Here is a 25,650-nt window from a genome sequence, read left to right on the forward strand (position 1 = left end):
TTGCAATTCTGTGGCTGGTGGTTTGCCCTGGAGGTAGGGGAGGATGCTGAATGCCTGTGCTCACATGAACGTGAGTGCAAAAATGCTCAGCTTCTCCCAGAATATCACATCCTGCATCCGCTGGGAGGTAGGAGGACTGTACCTCACAAGGATCACAAAACTGGAGTTCTGCGGAGCAAGGGTGGGTAACATTTTCCACTTAAATTAGTGGCCGGTCTGCTAGTTTATTAATCTTGAGAAGAAAAAAAAAGTCTCTAAACATTACACTGTTTCACTGTGACATTTTAAAGAAACTATAATTCAAATTGAGGTTTTCATTTCAATGTTTCCTCCAGCTTTATTACAAAGTTCAAAAAAGAAGTGAGCCTACAAAGCTGAAGCCAAGTATTTAATTTGGGGTAAATTACTTAAAAAAAACCCAAAACCCCAAAAAACCCACAACCAACAAACAACCAACAAAAAGCTAAATTACCTCCATTTTCTTGGGTTTTGTGATAATTTGAAACCACAGAGGCAAAACATCACTTATCTGCATGAATGAAGCCAAGGAAAACACACTCAGCACATGACAGCAAAGGAACAGATTTCCGTATTTGTTCTCCTGCCTATCCCATCCAATTACAGATAAGCTAAAGAATTTCTGTGAGGACTTTGCTTTGCTCTCCCAACCTGATTAAAAAACTAGCATGCTACAGAATCCGTCTTAAACATATCAAAGGGTGGCAGATCAGTGAAGATGATGGATTGTAAGGCAGCTGTACGGAGGGTCTAGCGTGCAAGGGAGCCGCAGGGGTTATTCTCAAGGCTGATGTTTGTTAGTATCTTTATTTGAGGTGAGGAATAAGCTTGAAATGAGTGCTGGAAATATTTGGCATCAGAATTTCTTGGAAAGTAAATAATTTATACGGGCCAACATGGGACTCCTGGTAAAGTGAACATATATTTTAAAGGGCCATACAGCAAGAAGCAAAAAAAAAATAATAAATGCATGAAACATGCATAAGGGAAGGACCAATATCTAGGAGGCAGCTGTTCTATAGGGAACTTACAGGTCACAGTATATAAATCACTAGAAATAAGTTTTTAATGTGATATTGCAGCAAGGAGAAGGTCTGACAGCATCCCAGTAAGAAGTTGGGAAACCATGTGTAATGTCAGTAAGGTGGTTACTGCCATGCACACGAGGCTTTTCAAAAGGACTGCAAAGGGTTCAAAAAGTGACCAGGTGTCTGGATGGGATCCTGTTGAAACGGAGGTGAGGAAAGAACTATGTGGAAGGCACAGCCACATGTTGGCCATGATCTTCTCATGCATACACAGGAAACACTTCCGAAAATAAATTGCTTTTTAATCCGGTAGAGGAAGGCAGAAGGATAACGAATGATTAGGAATTAAAACTTGACAAATGGAGACTTGAAGTAATTGCAATTGCTTGAAATTTTTAATAGTGGTCTCAGTCAACCCCTGGGATAATTTCCTCAAGAATGTGGTGGTTTTCTGTTGCTTAGTCTTCAAATCAAGGCTCTAAGAGACCTTCTTGGCTGGACTGGAAGTCATGGCAAAAGGATGGAATGAGATCCCTATGGACACATCTACATGGGAAATTTGAGACCAAAACAGCACCCACCCCTGAGGAGTGCCTCTGTGGAGGCTTATGGAAATGAATTCTTTAGCCCACTGAACTGACATGAGCGATTTGGGGAAGGTGGAATGCAATGTACAAACCCTGTAGCCCTCAGAACGCTTTTAATAAGGAACTGAAAGTTAATGCTATGCCCACAAAGGGAAAATATATAACTGTTTCAGGATGACAGTACTCTTAAGTCTTTCTATATTCTGCTTTAGGTATCAGACTTAAATGTATACATACACCAAGCGTGTCCAGGGGTGAGCATACAACTACACTATTTCAGCTGCTAAGGAATTAGTGGGAAAGCCAACTACCTCCTGAACTGGGATCCTTTCTCAGTCCTGCAAAGCCTGTAGAAATAAGATAGCAGGAAGGAGGCAGCCAGAGAAGTGAGTGGGAAGAGCTTTCCTTTTACACAGACTTCCAGGCAATCCTCCAGAGAATGTGGGAGAAACGGCTTACAAGGAAGGTGAAAGGAGTCAAGGGGCTTGGGAAAACTGGCATCAGCTGCTTTGTCCAGTGCTGGGGAGCTGGGAGCCAGATAAGCAGGTGTAGGTTCCCCTGCTGATGCTGGTGGGGGGTTATTAGAGCCGAGAGCATCAGAGCCTGAATCCTGTGAAGCCAGACATGGTTGATGCTCTAAGAAGGGACAGGTTCCTTGAACCCCGCTGGCTCCTGGCTTTCCTGAGAGGGGAGGAGGCTATTATTAGTGATCTGACTGGGGTCACAACCCAGCCAGCAGCTGGAGAAATAACAACTAATAGTGTAAACAGGGGAACTGCGCTGCAGCCCCCTGTATGTAAGCAGGAAAAGGAGTCAGTACAGGGAGGCTTGCAAAAGCAGTGACCCGTAATAAAAAGAGCAGTGCCTGGTTAGTCAGATCAAGCTCCCAAAATAGAAAGGCGCTTTTGATAAATAGGTTGGCCTCATTTGGGTCTTCACTTTTTAAAAATCCATTTTTCTGTAGAGTCCCCAGCAACGTTGCTTAGAAACTGGTGACGCAAAGTGACACTTCAGGCTTTAAAAATAAAGATTAAAAATGTTAAAATTAAATGTTTTAACCTGAGGCTAAGCTTGCTAGGTACTGACAGGGTTGCAGCCCCAAAGGTTCAGGCTATATTTGAGATGCAGTGGAATTCTGATGTCTGGGTGCTATCATTGGCCCGTGCTTGCGCTGACCTTGAGTTTAGCACCTCACCTTGTCTGGTTTACAGAGCTTCCTGGTGAGAAGAAGGCTTTCGCATCGACCCATTCCGTGTTCAACATCTGGTTGACATCTGGGATGGAAACATCGGCCAGAGAGAACAAAACATCATCTGGCCAGGACTGACACAAGTTCTACCCCAAACTGACTGATGCAACCGATGTTATGTACACTAAGGCGAAAGTGTTATCCCTGAGAGCGAGTGAATACAGGGATGGCCATCTGCCGGCCTTGCAAACGGTGCTCCCGAGTCACAAGCTGGTGGGAGTGAGAAAGCCATTGCCATGCACTGCAAATGGTTTCTCGATGATACAGCTGCTGAGGTGTAGCATGCAGAAAACTACAGAAATAATCTTGGGGTAGTTACAGGCAGGCAGTCACAGAAATAGTTCTTGAGATGATTAGGAAAAGGAGACTTCGTTAGCTCCAGTCATCAATGAGTGGGGCCAACATCCCTCTCCTCACATCAGCATAACCCCAGAGGGAAGCTGTACTCCTGGCATCTCACGATGCTAATGTTCAAGATGTCCCATGAAGCGCTGTCAGTTACCCCTCCCAAATCACATGCCTGCACGGCTAAATGAGTTTGGCCACGGCAATGAACTCACCAGCTGCAAGGGCTTGGATTCTCATCTCGCTTTTGCACCTCTGCACCAGAAGGCTTTATGCTGGCATGGGTCTGAACAGTGATCCACACCACCTCCTTTCTCCGATGCACTTTCCTTGTCCTTCTCCCTTCCTTTGTCTGGGGCACTGCCAGCCCACGTTGAGCCCTTCTGAACACAGTGGGAATTCTCTCCTGGCCCTGGTGGCCCCAGTCTGTGGTACAAAGCAGATTTAAGCAGGATGGAAGCTGGTGCTTATGCAATTTTGCTCTTTGCACAAATACTAGGACTTGGATTCTTAGTGTTCTCTGATCTCAGACCCAGGTCTGATCTCTTCGACAACTGTTTTGTCCAAATGCAACCACTTACGGCTCTGCACACTTGGAAGAAGATCAAGTAGAAATTGTCCTGCAGTACAATCACCTCATTCACTTACCGGGAAAGACTCATTTCTCCTCTGCACCGGTAGAGGAACTTCAATGAGATTCTGCCAGAAAATAGAGCCCACTGATTCAGAGGGGGTTGTTCCTTACATATTTGTGGGTCTCATTATCTGTCCTAAAATATTCTGGCTTACAAATCCTTTTCTTGCACCCTGTAATTTAAATGAAAGAATTGTTTGGTTTGGTTTTGGTTTGTGTTTGTTGTTGTTTTTTTTTATTTGTTCTTTTTTGTTTTTAAAGACTTGTTTTGATTATGAAATTGGAGGGGTAGGCATGGAGGAGGGTCATCTTTAAAAAACATACTGTGCTACAGTTCAGCAATAGAAAAGCCTTCCAAAACAGGGCTGTGCTCAGTGATTACTCTCAGTGGTTACGTGTCAGAATGCTTTGGAGTTTGATATAGTTACACGGCTGCGCACATTCTTGTCCTAATGTTCATTACTCGTCAATGGAGGAGGTTCAAATCCTCTGATGGTTCGAAGTCAGAAAAGCACTTCAGTGTATATTGAAGTTCCACCTCCCGTTGTGCTTGTACGGCTCTAGGGAGGCAAGGCAAGGCAAGGTGGGCACGGGAGAAGACTGAAGTAGAATGAGAATGTCATGTTTATGTCCCTTTGCTTCAGGTCAGGCTGAAGACTGTTTGAGCCTGAAAGTGACAGCTGGGAATATTATCATGTGCAGATAACTTACCGCTCCTTGTCAGGCTGTTTGTGCTCACTTGCAGACATTCCTGGCTCTGGTCTTTATTTATATGCTATCAAATGCATTACGGTGTTTAATGTTCAGTGGAGCCACTCTCTTCTCTTTGCTTCATGTGAATCAGCACTCCCGTGTCTCGCTCAGTGGCAGCCTGTGGCTCTCCCTCATCTCCTTTGGGCTGAACTAGATCTTCTCTGCAGGCGTTTTTGGAATCTTTCCTTGGTGGGTGGCAGAGGCGGGGGCACCCATTGCGGTGGGTGTTCTGGCTGTCAAGTGCTCCACAGGCCAGGGGTCTGCAGGTGGGGTCATAAAAATAGGGGAAAGGAGTACAAGTATTTGGAAGTCCAGGGCTCCGAAGTTCTTTCCGTGAACTAGTTTTCAGCACCAGCATCTATTACCCAAACCTTGCAGAAGCACACTGGGAGACAGGGGGGAAATGGGCAAGTATCTCTTTAAACTTGAGTATTTAGAAAATCGAGTCAGAAGCTATGGAATCATTTAGAGTGGGGTGAAGATCCACAGCCTCCTTTAAGGGGTTTCTTTTGCTTTGCTGACCTTCTGAATATGCTGTTTGGCTGGCAAATACGCTTCTTCCTATTGCCTTGCAGGATTCTGTTTCCCTTCTGTGGCTGTGTTGGGGCAGAACCTGCTGAGCTGCTTCTGGAAGCAGAAGTATGCACAGAACCATGTAGGCAGCTACTTCTCAAACCATAATTCATGAGATGATGGCGAGGGGTCAGCAGCTGCCAATGGAACGATGCTGACTACTCTGGTGATTTCAACTAAAAGCATATGAAGAGGGTGCAGAATGGTATGAGAAGTCTTGAGCCATGACGTTGGTCCAAAAGGTTTGGGAACTGGGTGGGGTTTTTTGTTTTGTTTATTTTTTAAGGGCTGTGATCTAATCTCAGCTCAGGTTGGAACCAAACCCCAAGTATCCCCCCAGGTGGATAGGTTTCCACCAGGCCAAAAACTAACAATGCAGTTGCATCCTAATAGTTTCCCTAGCAGAAAAAGCAAAGAATAAAAAAAGATCCTGGTCCCTGATACAGTGTCTCGGGTTGAGGAAATGTATGTATGCGTTTCTTTCCTGTTCAGTAATACTGGTACTAATTTTAATCAAACAGAAATAGAAAATCTGGGGGTTTGAGGTTGCTAAGGTAGTCTACTTCACAGGCAATAAATTCACATAAACAAAATTGGTGCAGAAGGGATTAGGATATACAGCAGAGGTAGGGAGTGGTCTCTGCCATGCACAATCAGTGTCAGTATTTTCATTCAGGATAAAAAATACTTTTTAAGGACGGAAGAACTTATGCACATAAATTCCACTGCTCAGTTTTGCACTGCAGGGTGAGAGACATTTTTCACAGTTATTGACAAAGGACATTCCAGCAACTAGCGAGATCTGGATTTCATTATATATTTTGGGCTACAGTGCAAAAATACTATCTGCCAGAAAAAATGTGGTCGAAGCATGTTTTATTAATATATTGCTGCTGTTCTTGGATTATACCCCTGTAGAGGCTCACATCTGAAATGACACATCTGATATTATATATTAGATAGCATTTCAAGGTTTATTTTTTTGGATGTGCTTCCCTTACAATATACAGAGACCATGTATATTCCTGTTTTTAAGCATTCAGAGACAGTCACTGCCCTTTTCTAATAGATCATTGCTGCAGGCTACTTATGGAGCACTTCAGTGCCCATGTACTAGAAGCACTAGTATTACTATAGTGCAGTAAGTTCTTGCCATTGAGTTTGGTACTTCTCTACATACTGTACGACTAGAGAACGACTTCCCAGTCCAGGCAGCTTCTGTCTAAATACGTGGGATAAAGCGGTCCAATGTCCTCAACATTTCTGTCCAATAAATGGACTGAGTCACAAGAGAAGCAGTGGCAGGAGGTGTGCACTGAGCAGACCTGGAAGACCAAAATAAGTGCATTTATTTCTCTGTCACCTCACCTTAGAGAATTATATCAGTGATAAATTCTCCCTGACAATTCATGATCTCCAAAACCAACAAAAAATGGAGGGAAATCTGTGTAACAGATTGCTTCAGAGAAATACACAGTAAGGACTGATGTTTCCATTGCTGGTTTTGCTTTCTTATTTTCATGTTAAAGGCGGCCTTGTACGTAAATCCACATGTGTTCCTGATATATGAACCCAGCTGCCTTGAAATCAATGGCAAAGTTCCTGACTTCAGTGAAGACTCCTGCATTTTACTCATATTTATAGGATACAATTAAGCTGAAAACTTAAGGGAGATCACAGCCTTCCAAAACTTAAAGAGGAGAGAGAAAGAAATGAGAAAGCAAATATGTTGTGAAAGAGATCCCAGGTGAAATAATTGGTCCAAGTTTTCATGTCTGGATGTTGTTATTTTTTCCATAATTACTATAGCAAGCTCCTGCTTCCACTGAGGGGAGATGGCCTGGGATTTTTTCCAGTAGCAATGGAAATTTAACACACAAATGACCAGAAATGTTATTAAAGCCGCTTTACTCATATGTGTCAGTGCTGGGAGAATCAAGATACAGAAGACATCATCTAGTCAAATACAAAATTTTGTGGGTGTATATGTGTGTCCATGCACTCAAAACAGAGAGCAAGGAACTGAAATCTGCTATCTACCAAGAAGAGATTGTCGTCTTAAGTACTATGTACAGTGACGTAGGCATGGGTAAAACAGGATTTAAATATCTTATTTCTTGCAGATATCTTAAAAATCCGCATTTTTGGAGTAAAGAAGTCTAATTTATGCTGATGCCACCTCCAGCTGTGACAGTATAGGGCACAACACATCTTCTGCTGCTGGAAATGACACCGTATTTGGATCTCTAGTTCTCTTTAGTGACCTTTCTACAGAGGCAGCTGATGTTAAATGGCCATGTGACACAGATGCTTACAAAGCAGCCATTCACTTCACCTCCTATAGCGAGTGGTTTTCTAATCTCTAGAAGCAGGAGGCCACATATCCATGTGCTCTGAAGCCATTTGGGATCCATTACATCTGTGCAGGATACAAAGATGATCAGATACCCATTCCATTTCGTTCTTTTTCCACAGACTCTATTCTCTGATTTTCATTTGTGTTACTAGTATTATAGCTGCTACCCCTTCCAGAGGGGAAAAAAAAAACAACCAAAAACAAACAGAGAAAGCAACCCAGTTCTGTTATTGACTAACAACACCATTTCTCAAAAACTCTCTACGGAAACATACTGGTTTCACACCTCCAGTAATGCCTGCCCCCCCCCCCCCCCCCCCCTTGAAAACTACCCGCAAATATCTATTGGTAATAGTTGTTTGGTGCTAAAACTGTGACCAACACTCTGAGACTATTTGTCCTTAATCTCAGCCTTGGAAATACACTATTACATCTGATAAAACCTTCTTCTTATTAACTGCTAAGAATTCATTTAAGGGGTAGGGGTTTATGATTTCATCCATGGTGGCCGTTAGTAGTGTGGCTGTGGCCAGGATGCTATTGTACCTGCAATTGAAAATCTGGGACGGCAAGAAAATCTCTTCTTCAGGGGGGTTGTAATCTCTGTGGGAGACAATAGGTGCGCGGATGGATGCAAGAGCTGAAGGGACAACAAGAGAATGGAGGCAAGAGCACCAGGCCATTGTGGTAGCCCACCAGTGGTGGCCAAAGTTCTGTCATTTAAATCAGTGGCAGCGGTATGGGGCACATTAGCAAAGAGGTGGTTTTAGGGATTTATAAGGAACATTGTGAAGGAGGAGAATGAGCATTTCCCCCCTGAATGTGAGTGGCAAAATGTGATTTTATTCATCAACAGCAAGAAGCAAAGGGGACTCAGTACAGAACTAACCTTTCATTACTTAGTTCATTTAAGGCAAGATCTCAAGTTTTTGTGTTAGAGAAATATTTCTTTAGTGCTGTACTGGTAGCCAAAAATGTCTGACATCTGTATGACTAACATCTGCATGCCATCATGCACAGCAGACGGTGGGCTATAAAATTTCAAGAAGTTTTGGTAATGGAAAGATCAGCAGCAGACTGGAACACCAACCAGAACTATTTATAGAGGGAGAGATTTAATTCTCTTTGAGAAGAACAACACAAGTGATTGAGGGACTGAGAGACTGACTGATGAGGGGACAGTGAAAGGAGTAGATATGTTAAGCTTGGGAAAATGACAAGCCACTGGGCTGTGATATAGAGAATCAGAAAGAAGGCGATTTTTTACCGAGAAGTCTAGGGTGATGGGATCACTGGACAAAGGCAACTTTAGGGTGAGGCTTTTGAGGCTGAGGAGGAGATGTATTAAAACTTTGCAAGTAACTTCCCAAGGGAGATAGCAAGAGCTCATGGTGCATGAGTCACTTAAGTCTGAGCTGGGCAGAGCACTGGAGGATATCTTGTTGGCAGGGGAATAAGTCCTAAAGGACTGTATTAGCCTTTTGCATCGGCTCCGTCTCGTTCTGCTATTCCAGTCCTGGATACACACACACATCCCGCGCAGAAAGAAGAAGGAAAACAGGCGGTGCCCACTCAAGTTTCAGGTGTGACTTGACCCTGTGTAAACATGAGCCTGCTGGCCCGGCAGAACAGGTGCAGCGCTTGCAGGGGAGCTGGGCTCTTCTGGGCTCACACATCATCAGCAAACTTGTTAGTTAAACTGTAAAGGCACGGCCGATCACTCTTGCCTCTCGTATCCACCAGCTGTAGCCACACAACCATCAGTGAGGGCAGACTGGGGGGGCAAGCCGAGCGGAGCTGAGATTCAGAGCGAAACTCAGCTGACAGCCCTGGTCCAGGTGAAGTGGGTGACAGGAGACCAGCTTGATTCCCAGAGCTCCCAGCAGCACGGCAAGCTAGCTCCTAGCTTTTATTTTTTAAACTGTTAAGGTTAAATATTAATAGACATAGCACCTCCCTGTATCATTTTTAGAAAATCAGCTCCATCCCAGGCTTTAAGGGAAGGCAGCAAACGAGACGTCTGCTTGACATGAGAAACGTGCCTGACAGATTTTCCAAGTTAGGGCCGTATCCAGTATGGAAACAGCTCGTCCCCGGTTTCAGTGGATTAGCTACGCTCGCAGGAGCAGCGTGGAGGGCTGTTGTAGGGAAAGCAAGCTGACGATTTCCACGAGTTGATTCTTTCAGCCTATTCACACGTGAGTTAAGCAAGCTTGAAAGGGCTGGGAGCTGGTACCCAAGGCGGCTTTACTGACCGCTCTCGGGGGCATCCCACGGTAACACAGCAGCCTATTGTCCAACCTGCGCAGCCTGGTGGCTTGCCCCCAATCTATACCATAACTGTTTCGCAACGCCATCTAGTGACATGTATGGATGCCTCAAACGCACTCAAACCTCCTGCTTTTGCCTGATTTTATTCCACTGAATTGAACATCCCATGGTTTTGCAAGGGAAAGAGACGTTTGCATTTCTCAGCAGTGACGATCAGACCAACAGCTAAGAGAGGAGCATTTGACCCATAGGATCTGAGCTGTTGGTTTATTCTACATGAAAAATAAACTTGTCCACTGAAGCAGTAACCTGTTCCCAGTCAGTACTGAAGTTGGATGGTCACTCGCAGCCCTACCTCAGCTTCAGGTCTTGGTGTGATCCTTCATGATATACAAACATCCCTCTGCTTTTCATATCGACAAAAAACTACTTCCATTTACGTTTCATGGGAAAATAGCCCGCAAATAAACATAGTATGTAAATGATACTGGTGGTGTTATTTTAGAGCACATTAAATTATCCTTCCCTTAATCAGAGGCCTATTAAAATGGAAGACTTACTGAGAAGTTACTGATGACTTCCCCATTTGATGAGCCTGCTATACAGCAAGCTTCCAAGATTTATAAATCTGTGAGGAATGAGAGGGGAAGAGAGTGATACAGAGTCATAGAAAAGCCAGTAACCTCCTTCCTTAATCTTTAGCTGTCTAGAAAGCCACAAATCATATTTTCCTCATACTTTTTCAGACTTTAATATTTTGGAAAGTGTTGAATTATGCGGGATTTTTTTACTTTGGAACTGATACTTTTTTTTCTTTACTTAAAAAAAGATTAATGAAAACCTTATGTTTGAAAAATGTAATAATTCTGAGGAATGGTGAAGCCTTTATTATCCTGTGGCAAGCTTGTAACTTAATTCTCACCCTCTCTAATGGCCATTCATAGGTTCTCCATTTGCCATCCTTGAACAGGTCATAGCAAGAAGTTCCTTTCATCTGCTCTGTTCTTCCCATCCTGTCCCTTTTGAAAGGTTCTGGCCATTTCACGGTGCAAACATTTGGTGTTTTGTTTTTTGCATCGAACAGAAAGTTTTGGAACAATCCCTTAATCCGAAACAGACCTCTCTTCCCTCATCCCCCTCTCTAGCTGACTCTACAGCCGGAGGATTGTGTGATTAAGGGATACGCAGCACCCAGCACATGCTAAACTCACTTGTAGGGGGGGAAATGGTAATTAAAACCTTCCCATTCCATGTGTATGTGGGGAAAAAATGAATGCATTCAGACCCGGGGAATTCTCCATCACCTGTGCTAAATACTGGGTGCCTCTAGAAGGCAGCCTGTGGTTTGAACAGAAGCTGTGAGGTGTGATGCAGCGATAACTAGAAGCCCTGTTTATGTGATAAGCCTACTTTAATCATAATATCTCTGGCCACAGATTCATTTCTGTAGAAGGTAAGTTCCCTTTCTGTTATTCCAGGAAGCAAGTGCAATAACACACTACCTAGCAGGTCAGAAATACATGTGGCTAGGCATTGCTAAGTGTTTTTATTAGAATCAAGTGGGACAATGCAGGACAATGCCATGGTGCCTTCATTTAGTACATTCACTGACCCATCCCAGCCCAGTGTTTATACGTGGATCTGTACAGACTCATATAAACACAAGCCTCAGTCCCTGTCGCGCCATTCACAAAGGAGCTGTTATGGCAATGCTGGTTTTTTTTCCTGTTTCACACATTGTGGCCTATCTTAGAGGATAATGTTGTCTATATCTATTATTTCCTATTTGAGATCCTAGAACTGAAAGCTGACATTTAGCAATACACAGGCATCTGCAAGGCACTTCTGAAATGGTGCCTATGCCTCGTGACAGTCTTTATCTTAGGCACAGTTTGCAAATAGGGAAACAAAGGTGTAGGAAGCTTCAGTGGCTTAATCTGTGACTATTGGGAATAGGCTTCAAGAATGTCAGCTCCCCTTCCCCTTCTGTCTGCACAGGGCATGGAGTCAGACCTGCTGTTCTTGAAAGTGGGGTTATCTCTTATCAGCTCTTCTAGTCAATGAAGCAACAGATTATGCAGAAGAGGGGGAAAGTACATAAACATTTGGATGATCCTGCATTCCTGTGTATTACCTTGGAAAACTTCATAAGGATACCACACAAGTTCTATCGTTGTAATTCTAAAATGCATGGCCTATAAATGTCTCTAATGCCCTGTTAAAAGCAACCAGTCTTAAGACACTGCATATTTTGAACCCTGGAATGTATGATTCATTTTTAAAAATGCATTTTTTTTCTGTTGCTGCTACTAGCGGGCCTCTCATCACCTCATCTGTGTATTTCTGCCTTTCCTGTCCTTAGCCACAAAAGATAGGATTCCCGTTCATGCAGTTTTTCCATTCCATAGAATGCTACGGCATTGGCTGTGGGTTTGTCTGTTGAAAAATCCAAAAGCTTATGCAACATGCTCCCATTTACTGAGCACGTTGCATGGGTAGCAGTGACTATGCACCCTGATGTCAGGGGAAGTTTTGAGTTTAGCAAGCCTGGCGGGCAGCTGTGCATAGAAAAGGAAAACCCAAAAGAATGAAGATCCAAGATCACACTAGGAAAGCAGTGGGGAGAGCAGAGGCCCGGCTTCAAAGCCAGGCGGCAACTTCTAGGCTCACCCAGGCAAAGTGGACGGGGAGAGCATGGCCCTGCCGACCACAGCACCGACACGCGGCCGACGGACTGGCAGTTGATGGCAAGATAAAGGATACAAAGTACAAGTCACTGCTAAACCTTCCCTTCTCAGCACCTTCCCTTCTACCCTGGCCATAGCTGGGAAGCTTTTCCTCTTCCTCCGGTTTTAAAAGTAGCTTTATATGCACTACTGTTCTAACTCTCCATGCACACCACTGTTTCTGAATGCGTTTCATTTCTCCCTTTCTTCCATTGGATATGACCCCCTTCTCCCCACCCCCCACCCCCACCCCCCACCCCAGGAGATTGGAGTTTAAACTTGCTTGTGAATGACTGCATTGCTGCTTCTTGCCCATTTCAGTTCCACTTCTGCTATGGCCACATCGTAAATCACTGCCTGCAGCACCCACTGTCAGCATGACATGTCTGAGATGGCGATGACAGTCCCGGTTGTGAGAAGCCTGACCCTCCCAGTCCAGAGTTTGAGTCCCAGCTCTTCGGAGATTAGAAGTTCTGATGAGGGAGAGGAGAAGCAGCATGCTGGAGTGCTGACCTAAGCAATTGACTTCAGAAAGAGCTCACATTTGTTTGGACCAGGTCTGCAAACCGCAGAAATGCCTTGGGTATGTTTGCTTCATTCATTTACTGTACAGGAAATGTTGTCAAAGATGTTTGACTGGTAAAACTGGGAATCTAGTACATTTTGGAAAGCCAGGTCCCTTGTGATGGCATCTCTAGTCAGGTACCCAAAGCTGCTAGTAATTCACGGTATTCTTCATTACGTAAAACTCATTCCTGCTTCTTCAGTCAAATGCAGACTCTCAAAAATCACACTGGGAACACAGAATCACATTTAGGGGTAAAAGCATCCACACTGAATCACACCTTGGACTCTGCATTGATGCTTATGGAGATTATATCGGTCAAGAGAAGGATTAGAGGCAGGGTGAGGACAAGGACTGTGTACTACACTATGTGAATTCCAGATATAAGCAGAGACCCAGTGCCCACAGCCTTCCTCTTGAGCTCAAACATGCCAGGTGTCTCCCTACAGAGCAGGCATAGCATGCTGCGTTGCTGATGTCCTCTGTACAGCAACAGCTCGTTATATTTCTCCTAGTTTCTGAACTGTGCAGACAGCTGTGCAAGGGGACTCTCCCCCAGGGAATGTTGTGATATAGGTAAGATACTGGGATGGATGCTGGCAATGTCTGTGGAGCTCTGTGGTCTCAGATGATTTGAGAGAGGAGACAGTTTTGGTTTGTACCCAAAACCAGAACAGGAGGAAGGAATTTGTAGGTGCATTGTATTAGAATATGCAGCCGTGGTGGCCACCGATAGCATTTCAGACATCATGATTCTCTAATTAAAGGCAGGGTGGTTTGAGGAACGTGTGATTCCAGCTTATTTGAAAGACTGTGAGAGAAAAAAGCTAACCATAAAAGAAAACCCCCAAAATATCAGCGTAAGCAGAACTGTTCAGGGGAGGGAGCAAAAATGTAGTAGCTACTTGTGATCAGCCACTGCACACGTTCAAGCTGAAGGACGCAGGTGTTGAAGGAGATGGAAAGCCTGCAGGCGATAGCCCTGCACCTCTTGGAACTGCCAGAGTTCAACAGCGGACTGCAGGCAGTGAGGTAAACTGAGGATCAACACTGAATCTGTGGCATAATCCATTGCTGATGACAGAAGACACGGCTACTTGATTGACCAGGAGCAGAAAAGTGAACCGCCCCCGTGGTGTTTTCCCTGGGCTCAGACTGCCTTCAGCAGACTATTTGCAGATGCCAGTGAAAGCAAATGCCTACAGACATCACGCTCTTCCTGCATCAATCGAGCCAGGTGCTAGAGGGATTGATTCCCAAGCATTCGTAAGGTTTAGTTTACAAAGAGGTTGCAAACGAGAGAGCAAACGGGAAGACTGCAGAATGCCTGTAACTAATAATCCAATAAGATTCTGTGGCTCCTTTTTGGATGAACATTTTAAGAGCTTCTCCTCTTTGGAGCAGCCACTGAAGGTACATATTCAAAGCCCGAATCTCCTCATGTGGGATGCCAGTATCAATTAACATCTTGAGCGATGCAAGGAAGAGAGTAGCTTCCCATTTGCTTTGTGCACCGTCCAATTGAACTGGCTAGTTGAAATAACTCAGATGTATCTGAGAACCTCTGACATTTTACTTGTTCTTTTTCAGGACAAGGGTGAGTAGCGGAGGAAATGGAACCATCTGTTAAACCATGATATCTGATAGAAAATCCAGCCTTTCCCTTGGTTTACTACCTGGGTAAAAGGTTTATTTATATGAGATGCTGGATTGCTTTGTGAACTACTTCAGCAGGCCAAGCCAAGCTGGTCTTCCAGCACCACGAATTTATGTCCTTGCTGTGGCTTTCTGCCAGCATCCTCTCCATTGAACTGTATTTACATTAGCACTGTAAAACATTACTTCATTCAAGTGTCTGAAGTGAAGCACTCACTCACTCCATGCACTTAGTTCTTGATTGCTGCCAGCTGGTGAGAAGTTAGCCGATTACCTTTCCCAGCTGGGCCCCACCGTTCTGAATATAATGAGAATTAAAGGCACTAATTCACTGGGGCTGCTTGGGTTCCAGTGTGGGTTTTAGTTGTCTGTAGCTGGTATAAATGCAAAATGTTGAACGGCTAATTTCTTTGACTAAGATTGAGTGATGCTGGGAAGAGATGTGCCTTCAGCAGGTGTTGCTCTTGGCATCGGATCTCGGCATCTTTGCACCTCTGTACTGGTAAGTGATCTGAATGATGGTTCACCGCATTTCAGTTTGTTTGGTCACCTGTAACTTTCAAAGCTGTTTACAAAGTAGAAGTATTTCATTTTATGGAAGGCAGAGGGGAAAAGGAAGTGGATCATATTGTCTAACCTGGCGTAGATCCTCTTGTGAAGCTTCTCTAGTCTGTTGAATATGTGGGATGGTCCCAAGGACTCTCACTGACAGATCTATGAAAACTTCTACAGGAATGAAAGGTAAAGGATGTTTGATTCTCCTTAGTGTGCTCAGGCTGTGTTACTTCTGACTAAAGACTTCAGATGGAGTCAAAGTTATATATTCTTCTACGTGTTCTAAAAGGGCTCACTGAAGTGCAGGCTTTGCTCTCTTTATTTCAAGAGGAGGTTTGCATAAAGATTTTTCATTCTTGATTTTTGTTGAATACATTTAAATTACCGTTACTTCCCTGTGTCACACCATATTCCCAAAAGGCACAGGGACTTTGCTAGCTCACAAGAACCAGAAAGCAAAACCATCTGGTTTTATGACCAAAAACGGATGAATGATAACAGCTGACAAATGGAATGTGTGTTTTAACTCGTATTTAAGAATAAAGTACCTCGCCCTACCTGGAAGTTAAAAAAAAATCCAAACAAACAACTTTATTCTTTTAACAGTAAGAAATACATAAGAACTGATTTAAGGAGAGTAATTGTTAAATAGTTTGGAAATAAGATTTCTCATGAACTCTTAATTATTTCAGATGTGCAGACTGTGGTATGGCGAAACTTTTCCCACAACAATCTGTTTCTGGTTTAAAACACAGATCTGGGTGTCAGGAGTTTGCATTTCACTTTCTGGCTTAGTGGCCCTGGCTCTGGAAAGGGCAATGGCACTTACTGTACGACACTGGGGCTGTGTGAAGTGCCTTAAGATGCTTGAAGACAAGGTTTGAAGGAGCTAATAAGTACTGCTGTCTTTCTTAGTATTCTTGTTTCAATTTTATTCTTTCTGTATTCTTGATTTGCTCAGATTTTATCTTCAGTCTGTGGAAAACACAAGCAGAGAATAAGGAAATATTTTCAGGGCTTGGTGGTGGGTAAGCAAAGGAGATGTGTTGAGGGGCTGCAAAAATGGCCAGTCGTGACAGTGACTGGCACTACCTTCTTCCCTAGGAACAACAAAAAAAAACCAACCAAAAACCCCAAACATAAAAGTTTCTCCTTTACAGCTGTGATCCCTACCAGCGGAGCAGTGGCATTCATCAGGGTTTCTGCGCAACCCCTCTAGGGTTTGAAAGAACAATTAAGAGACGTTAATGGTAACTTGCTATTTTAAATTTGCTATATGGGTGTTTGCACCTTCATGGAAAGATACTGTTTCCACAAACCAAACCCACTGGACAACCGTAGCTTCTCCTGGAGGTACCTCAGCAGAGATGAAGCTGTGCTCTCTCCTGTTCAAGCAGCTTCCCAGTGCTGTAAGCCTGGCTGAAGGTGACGCTGCCTCATGGAAGCAGGGCGCTCTCTCTGAATCTTGAATGTACCAGCTCTGACTCCTTCCTACACCTTGGCAGAAAATAAATCCTGCCTTCTACATTACCTGATGCAGCAGTAGAGCAATTCTCCTGGAGAAAGTGCAGGTGAAACCAGTGGACACGCATTTCAATTTGCTTGGGAACTTGGCCTTGTTTCTAATGGAGAACGTATTGACTTCTTTTGTCTGCTGGGTCATGGCTGGTCAGCAATGAAGGAACATTAAAGCCCCTGGAAGTCCATTTTGGATCTATTAAAGAATGTGAGCAGTTCTATTTATTTATTCTCCCCTCCTTGGTGTAGATTAGAGGTAAAAAAAAATCTCCAGTGAGCAGATTCCTCATTAAGATTTCTGATACCTCCTGGTATGTGGAGGCTGGGATTACCACATAAAGGGCATCCTGCTATTTTTGCCTCTGGTCCAGTCCCTTTGAAGGGACCCTGGAACACTTTACAATCATGCAGATTTATGAGCACTCCGAAGCCCGCCAGAGCCTTTCTGACATACTCCTGTAAACTAATTATGGGAAACTGCCCCAGGCCTCTGTCATTAAGAGTACATTCTTCGCATTTCATGAACAAAGCTTAGTTTCCTCCTTCTGTTCCTATAGGATATGATCTGCTTCCTGACAGATGTTTATCCTAAAACATCAGGTGATTGTTTCTGAGGAAAGTGAAGAAAAGCATAGCATGTTGTCACAGCACTCTCCAAACTAGCCGGCTACAACAAGGTCTTTTACTATCTCATACCAGCATACCCTTCATGCTAGTCCCTCCTCATCCAGGACACACATGCTTTCTCTCTGCTTCTTCATCCTCTCTCTTCTTCGGCTGCCCAGCCCCTTAACAGAACCAGCCACAGCTGCACCTTGTCTACATCAGCCCACAGCTGTATATATCAATGATAATTAACTGCCTTCTTTCCTCCACCGCGTGTCAGCTAGGGTGCTTCACGGTGTGAAGCCTGAACTCCCAGCGTGATCTGAACTTCTCTGATGCCCAAGGAAATTGCTTTTTAAAGACTTTTTAGTTAGTTTAAATTTGTGATTAGTGACTGGGCACTTTAAGTTCTGTAGTTTGTCTTCAAGCCTTCCTTTTCAATGCTGTCTTAGCATGGCTTTTGACCAAAAGCTGTTACCCACCCACTGGCTCCTTGGGCACCTGAACAAAATGAGTTGATCCATCCAACTGCATGTGCCTCGCTGGCTCTCAGATGCTACAACACAGGGTGCCAGGAAAGACAGACAGATATAAAATAAACAAGAATGGCTGTTGGCAGGAGCAGAGCGCTGGCTCACGTAGGCAGATAAACACAACACATTTTGGCTGATTGAGCTGCCTGTGTGACCCCAGGCCCCCGGGGAGCAGGGGGGGCTGTGCGTGTGTGAGGCTGGCTTGGAGGTTGTGAACGCAGAACGTCAAGAACATCTACGTTGTAAACAATGCCCTTGGAAACACTTGTTCCCTGCTAGGCAAGGAGTATAGGGACTAGGTGGAATAGGGAGGCCAGATTCAAAGCATGGTATGATCCGTCCCTGTGGAGTGAGACTGAGGCACCTTCTGGCTCAGACAGGTGGTGAGGTTATTGCCATTTACCTCATTATCCGAGGGCAGCTGAGCTGCCAGTGGGTGCTTCAGGCTGCCTAACCTGTTCGTTACAGTGTTGTAGGTCCAGCATCAGTGAAAGGCCTGACATACGTCAAGTCATTAACCTGAGCTGCAACTCAGACTTGTTTGGTCAGTGACCAGGATGCACGTAGGAGCTGCAGCTTCTCACTGCTGTGGTATGTGGATGGTATCAACTGGGATCCTAATTCCTGTTGGGATCTCAACTCCTGTGTGCATTTTACGTGCACAGTGCTCACACAAATCTTGATTTTTTTAAAGGATCTTAAAATCCTAGAGTGGTGCTCTTCCCAAGGCTTTTGGTTTGTGTGCAGGTCAAACACCAGATGATCTGCTACAGCACAAGGCTTTGAACTGATCCCTGAAATTCTACAGCCACCTTCCTGCTATAAGGTTTTGAGCTGCCAAGTGAAATGCACTGGGAAAAATAATATGCAGAAGGAGGTCCATATTTTCCATCTGTAAATGCTTAAGACCAAAGATTCCAGAAGAATAGACATATCTATTTTGTGATAGTATTATTACTTAAGTTCTGATTTAAATTAATTCCCACACACACACCCCGTGTGGGTGTGGCTTTTTTTTTTTTTTGTTTGAGCTTATTTTCTGTTTTCTATGTTTTGTTGGTGGTGGTTTGGTTTTTTTTAATCTCTTACAAGGGATCTAGGTTAGCAGTGGAGACTGGGCCGCAACAGGGTGCTTATTAAGCTATCTTCTGCTGCACAGAGATTGCTTTTTTTCTTTTTTTTTTTTAGTTAATTTTTATTTCTTCTGGAAATGATAGGTCTGATCCTCTTACAGAGTGAGATCAAAGCAGGGGGAGAACCTGCAGAACACCTTCTTCCCCCTGCCACACATAGAGAGAAGAGGAAACATTGAGAAGGAGCCTTCTGTGGGGTGAAGATGTGAGGGGGCAGAAGGCCCTTACAAATGTTGCTGGAGATGGCAGGAGCTGCAGAGAGGAGCCCATGAGAAAAAAGGGTATTGAGGGATAAAGTGAAGGGACACTTGGGAAAGTGCTGGTACATGTCTAGTCAAACTGAGGTGTGTTTGAAGAAGAATTGCAGGGCGCTCTTCCCTGTAGCTCCCCCCATGAAGTGCTGCACAGTAGGGGAGAGCCCCTAGCTGACATGGATGGTGGGTATCTGAGTTCCATTAGCAGAAGCTCTAGCACTTGACCTGATAGTTTTCTACTCACGCTCGGCATTGGTGTAAATGATTAAAGAAACGGGAGCAGAAAATCAGGCTGTGAGCCCATGGGAGTGGCAGAGAAGCAGCACAGCATAATCCCTAATTTGAAGTGGGTGAGGCAGTAATTGAGGTGTACAGGGTGGGGAGTGATGTGGTCAAGTAAAGAATTGGCGGAATTAGCTGTCTGTTTGTGCATGTGGCTATTCTGGCTATTTTTTTCTTTTCCTAGCAGCATAGTTTGGATCTGAGCCTATTCCAGACAATCCTAGCTTTCCCCTTCCTTATTTCCCATAGCAAAGGTTGAATAAAGTCAAAAGATAAACAAATTGTAGGCTGAGACTTTCCTTTAGGACTGAGAAGAAAAACACCCTCCTCCTCCCTGCTCTCCCCCGCCTGCCACTTCCCCAATTTCTCACACTTTCCCCAGCTTGTTCTGTGAAAGATTTTCAGGCTTTGTTCCTGAAAGCTGATGCTGATGGATGGGTCCCAGCAAGCTACCCAGTGAACTCCCTCTGCAGAACGGGGCAGAGCTGGGTGCCTCCCTGTGAGTTTTCTGGAAGGGGAAAACGAAGGAGAGGAGTAGACTGCTTCTGCAGCAGGGGTCCACCACTCTGAGACAGTGCCAAACAAAAAACTCTGCTCCAAGACCGGGGCGGGGGGGGGGAGGGGGGGGAAGGGATTTTGATGGGTTTTGGATTACCACAGGGGCTCAATTCTGCAAGAAGCCTTTCTGATTCACCCTACCTTCTGAACCCATTACCTGCAAACAATATAAACCAGGCTTACACTAGATGAGGCTGAAAAGCTGCACAAGGAGCATCCTCTGTGGACCTGAAAGATGGCATGACAGAGGAGGGGGGTTTGTTTGGGGTTGGCTGTGGGGGTTTTTTGGCACAAAATTGTGTGATACAACAGTACTGCCTCCTGTTCCAGAGCCATCACAGCAGAAACCAGCTTGGAGAGCTTCACCATGTTCCTTTGCACAGGATGAGCCTGCTTTTTTGCTGTACCCTTGCTTTGCAGGGTTTGCATGTGCCTGTGATCTGATATCATCATGCTGCTGCTTCATCAGCATCAGACAAAAGCATTTTAGTGCCACTAAAGCTTGAGCCACAGGCTCCTTCACTCCAGCTTTTCCACTGATAGGGCACTGACTGCTTTCCAGAGAGAAGAGCAGAGCTGTCTTATTAATGACTTCTTTGTGAAAGCATGAGTTGATGGAAACAGTCAGGGCTACAGCCTCTTCTATCTCTACTTCCACTCCAGAAGAAACCAATATATTTGGTCTCACCTAATCAGTCCCTGGCAACATGGAATAACTCCTACTGCTCTACTGCTGATAATTAATTTGTTGTATTTCTTACAGTACAAATGCTCTCCCTTCTTTCGAAGTCCATTCCACACCCTAAGAGACCCCTCTATTGGAGAGGGTAAGATGTGGATGAACATGTAGGAGTGGCTATTGGAGCAACAAGAGTGATAAGAGGTTTAGCAAACATGAACTGTGAGTAATGGCTGAGAGAATCGGTTTTGTTTAGTCTAGGAAAGAGAACATGGCAGGAGTAGAAGTGGGAAATATGATAGTCTTCAGACATTTCTAAGGGTGTTACAGATAGGGCAATAATCAAATCTACAGGTCAAGATGGGATAAGGGAAGAAGAAATTGGCCTAAGTTCAGTAAAGAATGCTTGCATTATATCTTTAAGAAAGGAAGAAAAATAAACCCAAACCCAACGCTCCTTCTAGCTGTAAGGATAGTTAAGCAGTGGTGGTCTAGGAACTTGTAGAATTATTGCTCTTGGGAGGTTTGTGAGGAGGCTGGATAGGTTAAAAACAGGAGAAAGGGGATCCCAAACTTTCACTGCATTTCCACAGTCGCTTTTGTGTATTGCTGCCAATACAAATTCTATCTAATCTTGACTAGTTTCAGCTGCTTGTCGTCAGCTGTCTTGCCAGCTTCTCCCCCTGGACCCCCCCTGGCATTTAGGTGTTTTCCTGTATCATCTTCTTGAGCTGTTTCATATTGCCATATCAAAATGCTAGGTGGCTGTAGACTCAAAAGGTCCTGTTTCTAAAACTGTACTACACTAAATTCAAATGTGGGTGTGGTGGTTTTTTGTTTGTGCTTTGCTCCTTTTAAAAAAAAAAAAACAACAAACAACCAGTGTTTAGCTCTGGTTTTGCATGGCATCTAGCATAGCAAGGTTCTTTTCTGTCACTGGAACCCCAAAGGATGCTACAGGAGAAAATGTACATCTAATAATAGTTACACTCAGTCTTCCACAGATGACTCTGTTCTATCTGTGGCTGTAGTTAAGTGTTAAAGCAAGACTGGGATGTTTGGTGTGTTGAGCTGGATGAAATATTACCTCTAATCTATTGCAGGATGACTGTAATAGGGAAGGTACGGTGTGTTTCAGCTGAAGGGGTCATGGCTGATTGTCTAATGCTGCATGAGGAGCATACCTGATGTCAGCAGTAGGATCCCATACTTTGGAAGAATACAGTGTGCTACATACTAATTTTTCCATCTTTGAACTAGTGTAACTGTTTTGAAAGGAACTGACAGAAGACACATGATGCAACCAGACCATGTCAGCTAACCTATGTTAGCAGCCCCGTGAGGCAGGACCATCAGCCCTCGACCCCGAATGAAGCAGATTGGAGGCAAAAGGGAGCAGAAGTGAGGGTTGTATCATGTGTCCTGCTTAACTACTCAGTGTCTTTGAGCAAGCTACAATCGTCCTGTGCTTGACTTTCCAGAGGCTATTACTGTCCCTAATGAAGAGGAAAAGTTCAAGTCCCCCCTCGGTCTGTATAGGAGCACATGCTCCTCCTGCATTAACAGCCAGATTTACAGCCCACATATCATCATGTAGCACAGCAGAAAACGCAGCCAAGGTTTCCTGTGGGGAAGCTGGCAGCCTTCAGGAGCCCCTTCCAGCACCTCCTTGCTCCCTGCCTGCAGCCAGGCAGCCAGCCCATGGCCCCGCTGGCAGCCCCTTAGCCTGGGGCTGTGACCATGCTGGTGTCCTGGGCGCTGAGTGTCCTGGGGCTGCAGCCCAGCAGGCACTGGGACCATCCCTTCAGGGGAGGGCTGGCTGGCTGGGGGTGGTGGGTGAGCTGAGCTCTTGAAACTCCTCCTGTGTCCAAAAGCCAATATCCTCCAGCTGAGGCAATTCAGAAGTCAAGGGTTGTTTCTGAAGGTTGAACTGTAACATTTTAAAGAGCACTGAGCCTCAGCCAGTGCATGCTCTGGTGGTGTGTCCAGCCTGTTACAACCATGTTGTGCCATCCCCGGGAGGCTGTGGCCAACCACAGCAGCTCTGCTCTGCTCCAGACTCTGCCAGCCACCACCCAGCCCTCCCTGCTGTGTAAGGGGCAGTGGAGAGGACCTCCAGGCATCACCTGGGCTTCATCCCTAGCATAGGCTACAGTTAGTATAAGCCTTAATCTCACTCAACTTCTGGCAGAGCTAGCGGCAGAAGATGTAAAGAAGATGAAGAAAACATCAGGCCCCCTATCTCAACATGCGTAGGCGGTTTTTGGAGGTATAGGAGAGCTGGGAGCAGTGACCTACATGGAGGTTTCCATGGCAGAGTATCTGGCACCTGGTGATGGCTGCTCCACTTGGCTTGAACCGCCTCTGCCCGAGTTTGGTTTGGTAAGAACAATGGGCAAGATCTGGCGTAGTTTTTGGTTTTGAGGCTGATGTGTAAAGAAATGTGGGGAACGTGCTTTCTAGTAATTAAGCCTTTTTAAAACATTTCAACCTGAATTTATGGCCTCTCTGCCCTTTCTGTTTTCCGGAGTCCCCTGGGGGTATAAGCCCTTCTACAGTGCTTCCTCCTCCACTTGCAGTTTCCCCCACCACTGTGGTACTTACCAGCTGCCATGCAAGTATGCTGGTTGTCAGGCTTTTCAGTTGGTGAGGCAATAAGAAGAAACTGGGATTTAAATTAGCCCATAAGAAGTTGATGACATTTTCCCCTACTGTGTTTTAGACCATGCTGGTTCAAGCCACCTTGCATCTATCCAAAGTTATTGCAGACAGGGCAAGCTTTGATCTTTCTGAAAGGGCAGAAACATACATCTGCCATAATGCGATGTCTCTCCTATATATTGCTGACCCTGGAACACAATAACATCTTATAGAGGGCTTTGGAGTTTAAACTACAGCCCATTTATTTCTTTTGCTAGAGCACTGTCCCATAAGGAAAATCCTAGTCTGGGTTTAAAAAGCCAGACAACGGAGCAGCCGTCACATTTAGATGTTGCTTTTGAAACAATACCCTAATGCTACATCACTTTGCTCTGCTGGGTTCTGCTTCTACTTGTCAATGGCAGAAATCACAAGATCAGAATTAGTGAAAGGGCTTTGGTGATGTTTAGTGCAAAGCATGTTGAAAATGAAAACACCGACTCAACTCTGCTGAAAAAGCAGCTCTCTGGTTCCTAGGTTTCTTCTTGACCAGTGGATAGAGGCATTACGTCACGCTCAGTATGGAGGTGGGCAATGGATTGTGTGTCTCAGAGTAAATATCAGTAGTGCCAAACGTATGTCAAAAATTTAGACCATCTATTACCACTGAATTGGGGCTTGAGACTTCCAGCATTTACAGAAAAGAGAGAGATGCGTCTAGTCTTACTGTCTGTGAAAGTAGCCTTAAAATATTTTTGGAGTCTGCAGATAGTCCAAAATAACAGCTTCAGAATGCATGACTTGCTGTATTTACACCTGATAGATTTTCAATGATAAAATGAAAAGAATGGAGTTTTTTACAAATATATTTTGTTGAAAAAGTTGTTGTTGAAAAACAGGGCTTACTGAAAAACTTTGATACTGTTTTTCTTGCTCTATTTGCCAAGATCCTCCCTCCTCCTCTTGCTCCCAGTTTTTAAAAATGCAAAAATTGTAAATATAAACAGGTAAATCCAGCTGTGCATTGAAAAGGGGTTGCACAAATAACCTTTTCATTTATTAAAAAAACATGGAAATCATGATTGAAATTGGCAAAAAACCCACCCCAGCTAACCCAATAAAAAAAAAAAACAAACAGTGAAAAAGCAGGCACTTGAAATTTATTCTCTAAAGTGACTTTTCATTTCTTATTAGCCTGATTAAAGCAATTTAGGTAACAGTTTTATTGATCATTTCCCTATGATGTCATGCACCTCTTAGGGATTGCTTAAGATCTGAGACATCTTAAAGGACTTAGATGGCACTTAAGTATCTCTGTTAAAATTCTCAAAGCTCACTTGCTCTCTGAAAATCAGTGACTTTCGTAATGCAATTATGTGCAAGGATTTTGAAAACTGGAGTTGTGTGTGCATATATCTGTATATCTATTCAAGATAACGTGCTAAGATACTACAGCAAAGGGGATTCTGCATTATTTATTAATTTCCTGATGAATCCATTGACAAGGTTAGTACTTTTTGGTATTTGCAAGCTACTCGAGATCTCTCTGTCACATCAGATCGCTGCAAAACCTGGGAATCTTGCCATGAAAATTAGGGCTAGTTTGACATGGATTACATGCGTTTTTGCTAGTAATTACAGGAACAGCACATTTGGTGAGCTGGCATTTGACGTGCATACAAGTATGACAGGTCAAGCAGGGTAACGGGAAGTACTGGGAGCAGCTCTTTCAGCCAAGTTTGCTTTTTAAAGGACCAAGTCAGCAGTAACAGACCAAACTAGAAGTTTGTTCTAAGTTTAAACCAGAACAGCCAAGACTGCATGTAATACCCCCGTCTAATTGCTTAGATCTTTCCTACTGATCATCATTTAAGTCCTGTGTTTTTTATGAGTGTATGTGAAGCACTACTTAGTGCAGCTGCTAAGATCCTTTTAAAATTTAGAATTTTCCTGCGCACAAGGTTTTGGATAAACTGAGACATATCAGGTAACGGCAACTAAAAACTTAACACATGTGCTTAGAGAAAAACCAAAGGCTGGGGATCCAGCTGAAGGGCTGAAATGACTCACTTCTGGATGATTAACTGTGTGGCCTTTGAAGAGCCCATACTGCAGGAACCTCATATCTCCA

General features: G+C 44.2%; 1 long non-coding RNA gene across 1 annotated transcript in view; it reads left to right on the forward strand.

The window, feature by feature from the left end:
• The window catches only part of LOC130149414 (uncharacterized), a 132,899-nt gene that overhangs the window by 23,857 nt on the left and 83,392 nt on the right, over positions 1 to 25,650 (forward strand). The window lies entirely within an intron of this gene.

Source organism: Falco biarmicus, chromosome 5, assembly GCF_023638135.1.
Source record: "Falco biarmicus isolate bFalBia1 chromosome 5, bFalBia1.pri, whole genome shotgun sequence".
Taxonomy (NCBI): Eukaryota; Metazoa; Chordata; class Aves; order Falconiformes; family Falconidae; genus Falco; species Falco biarmicus.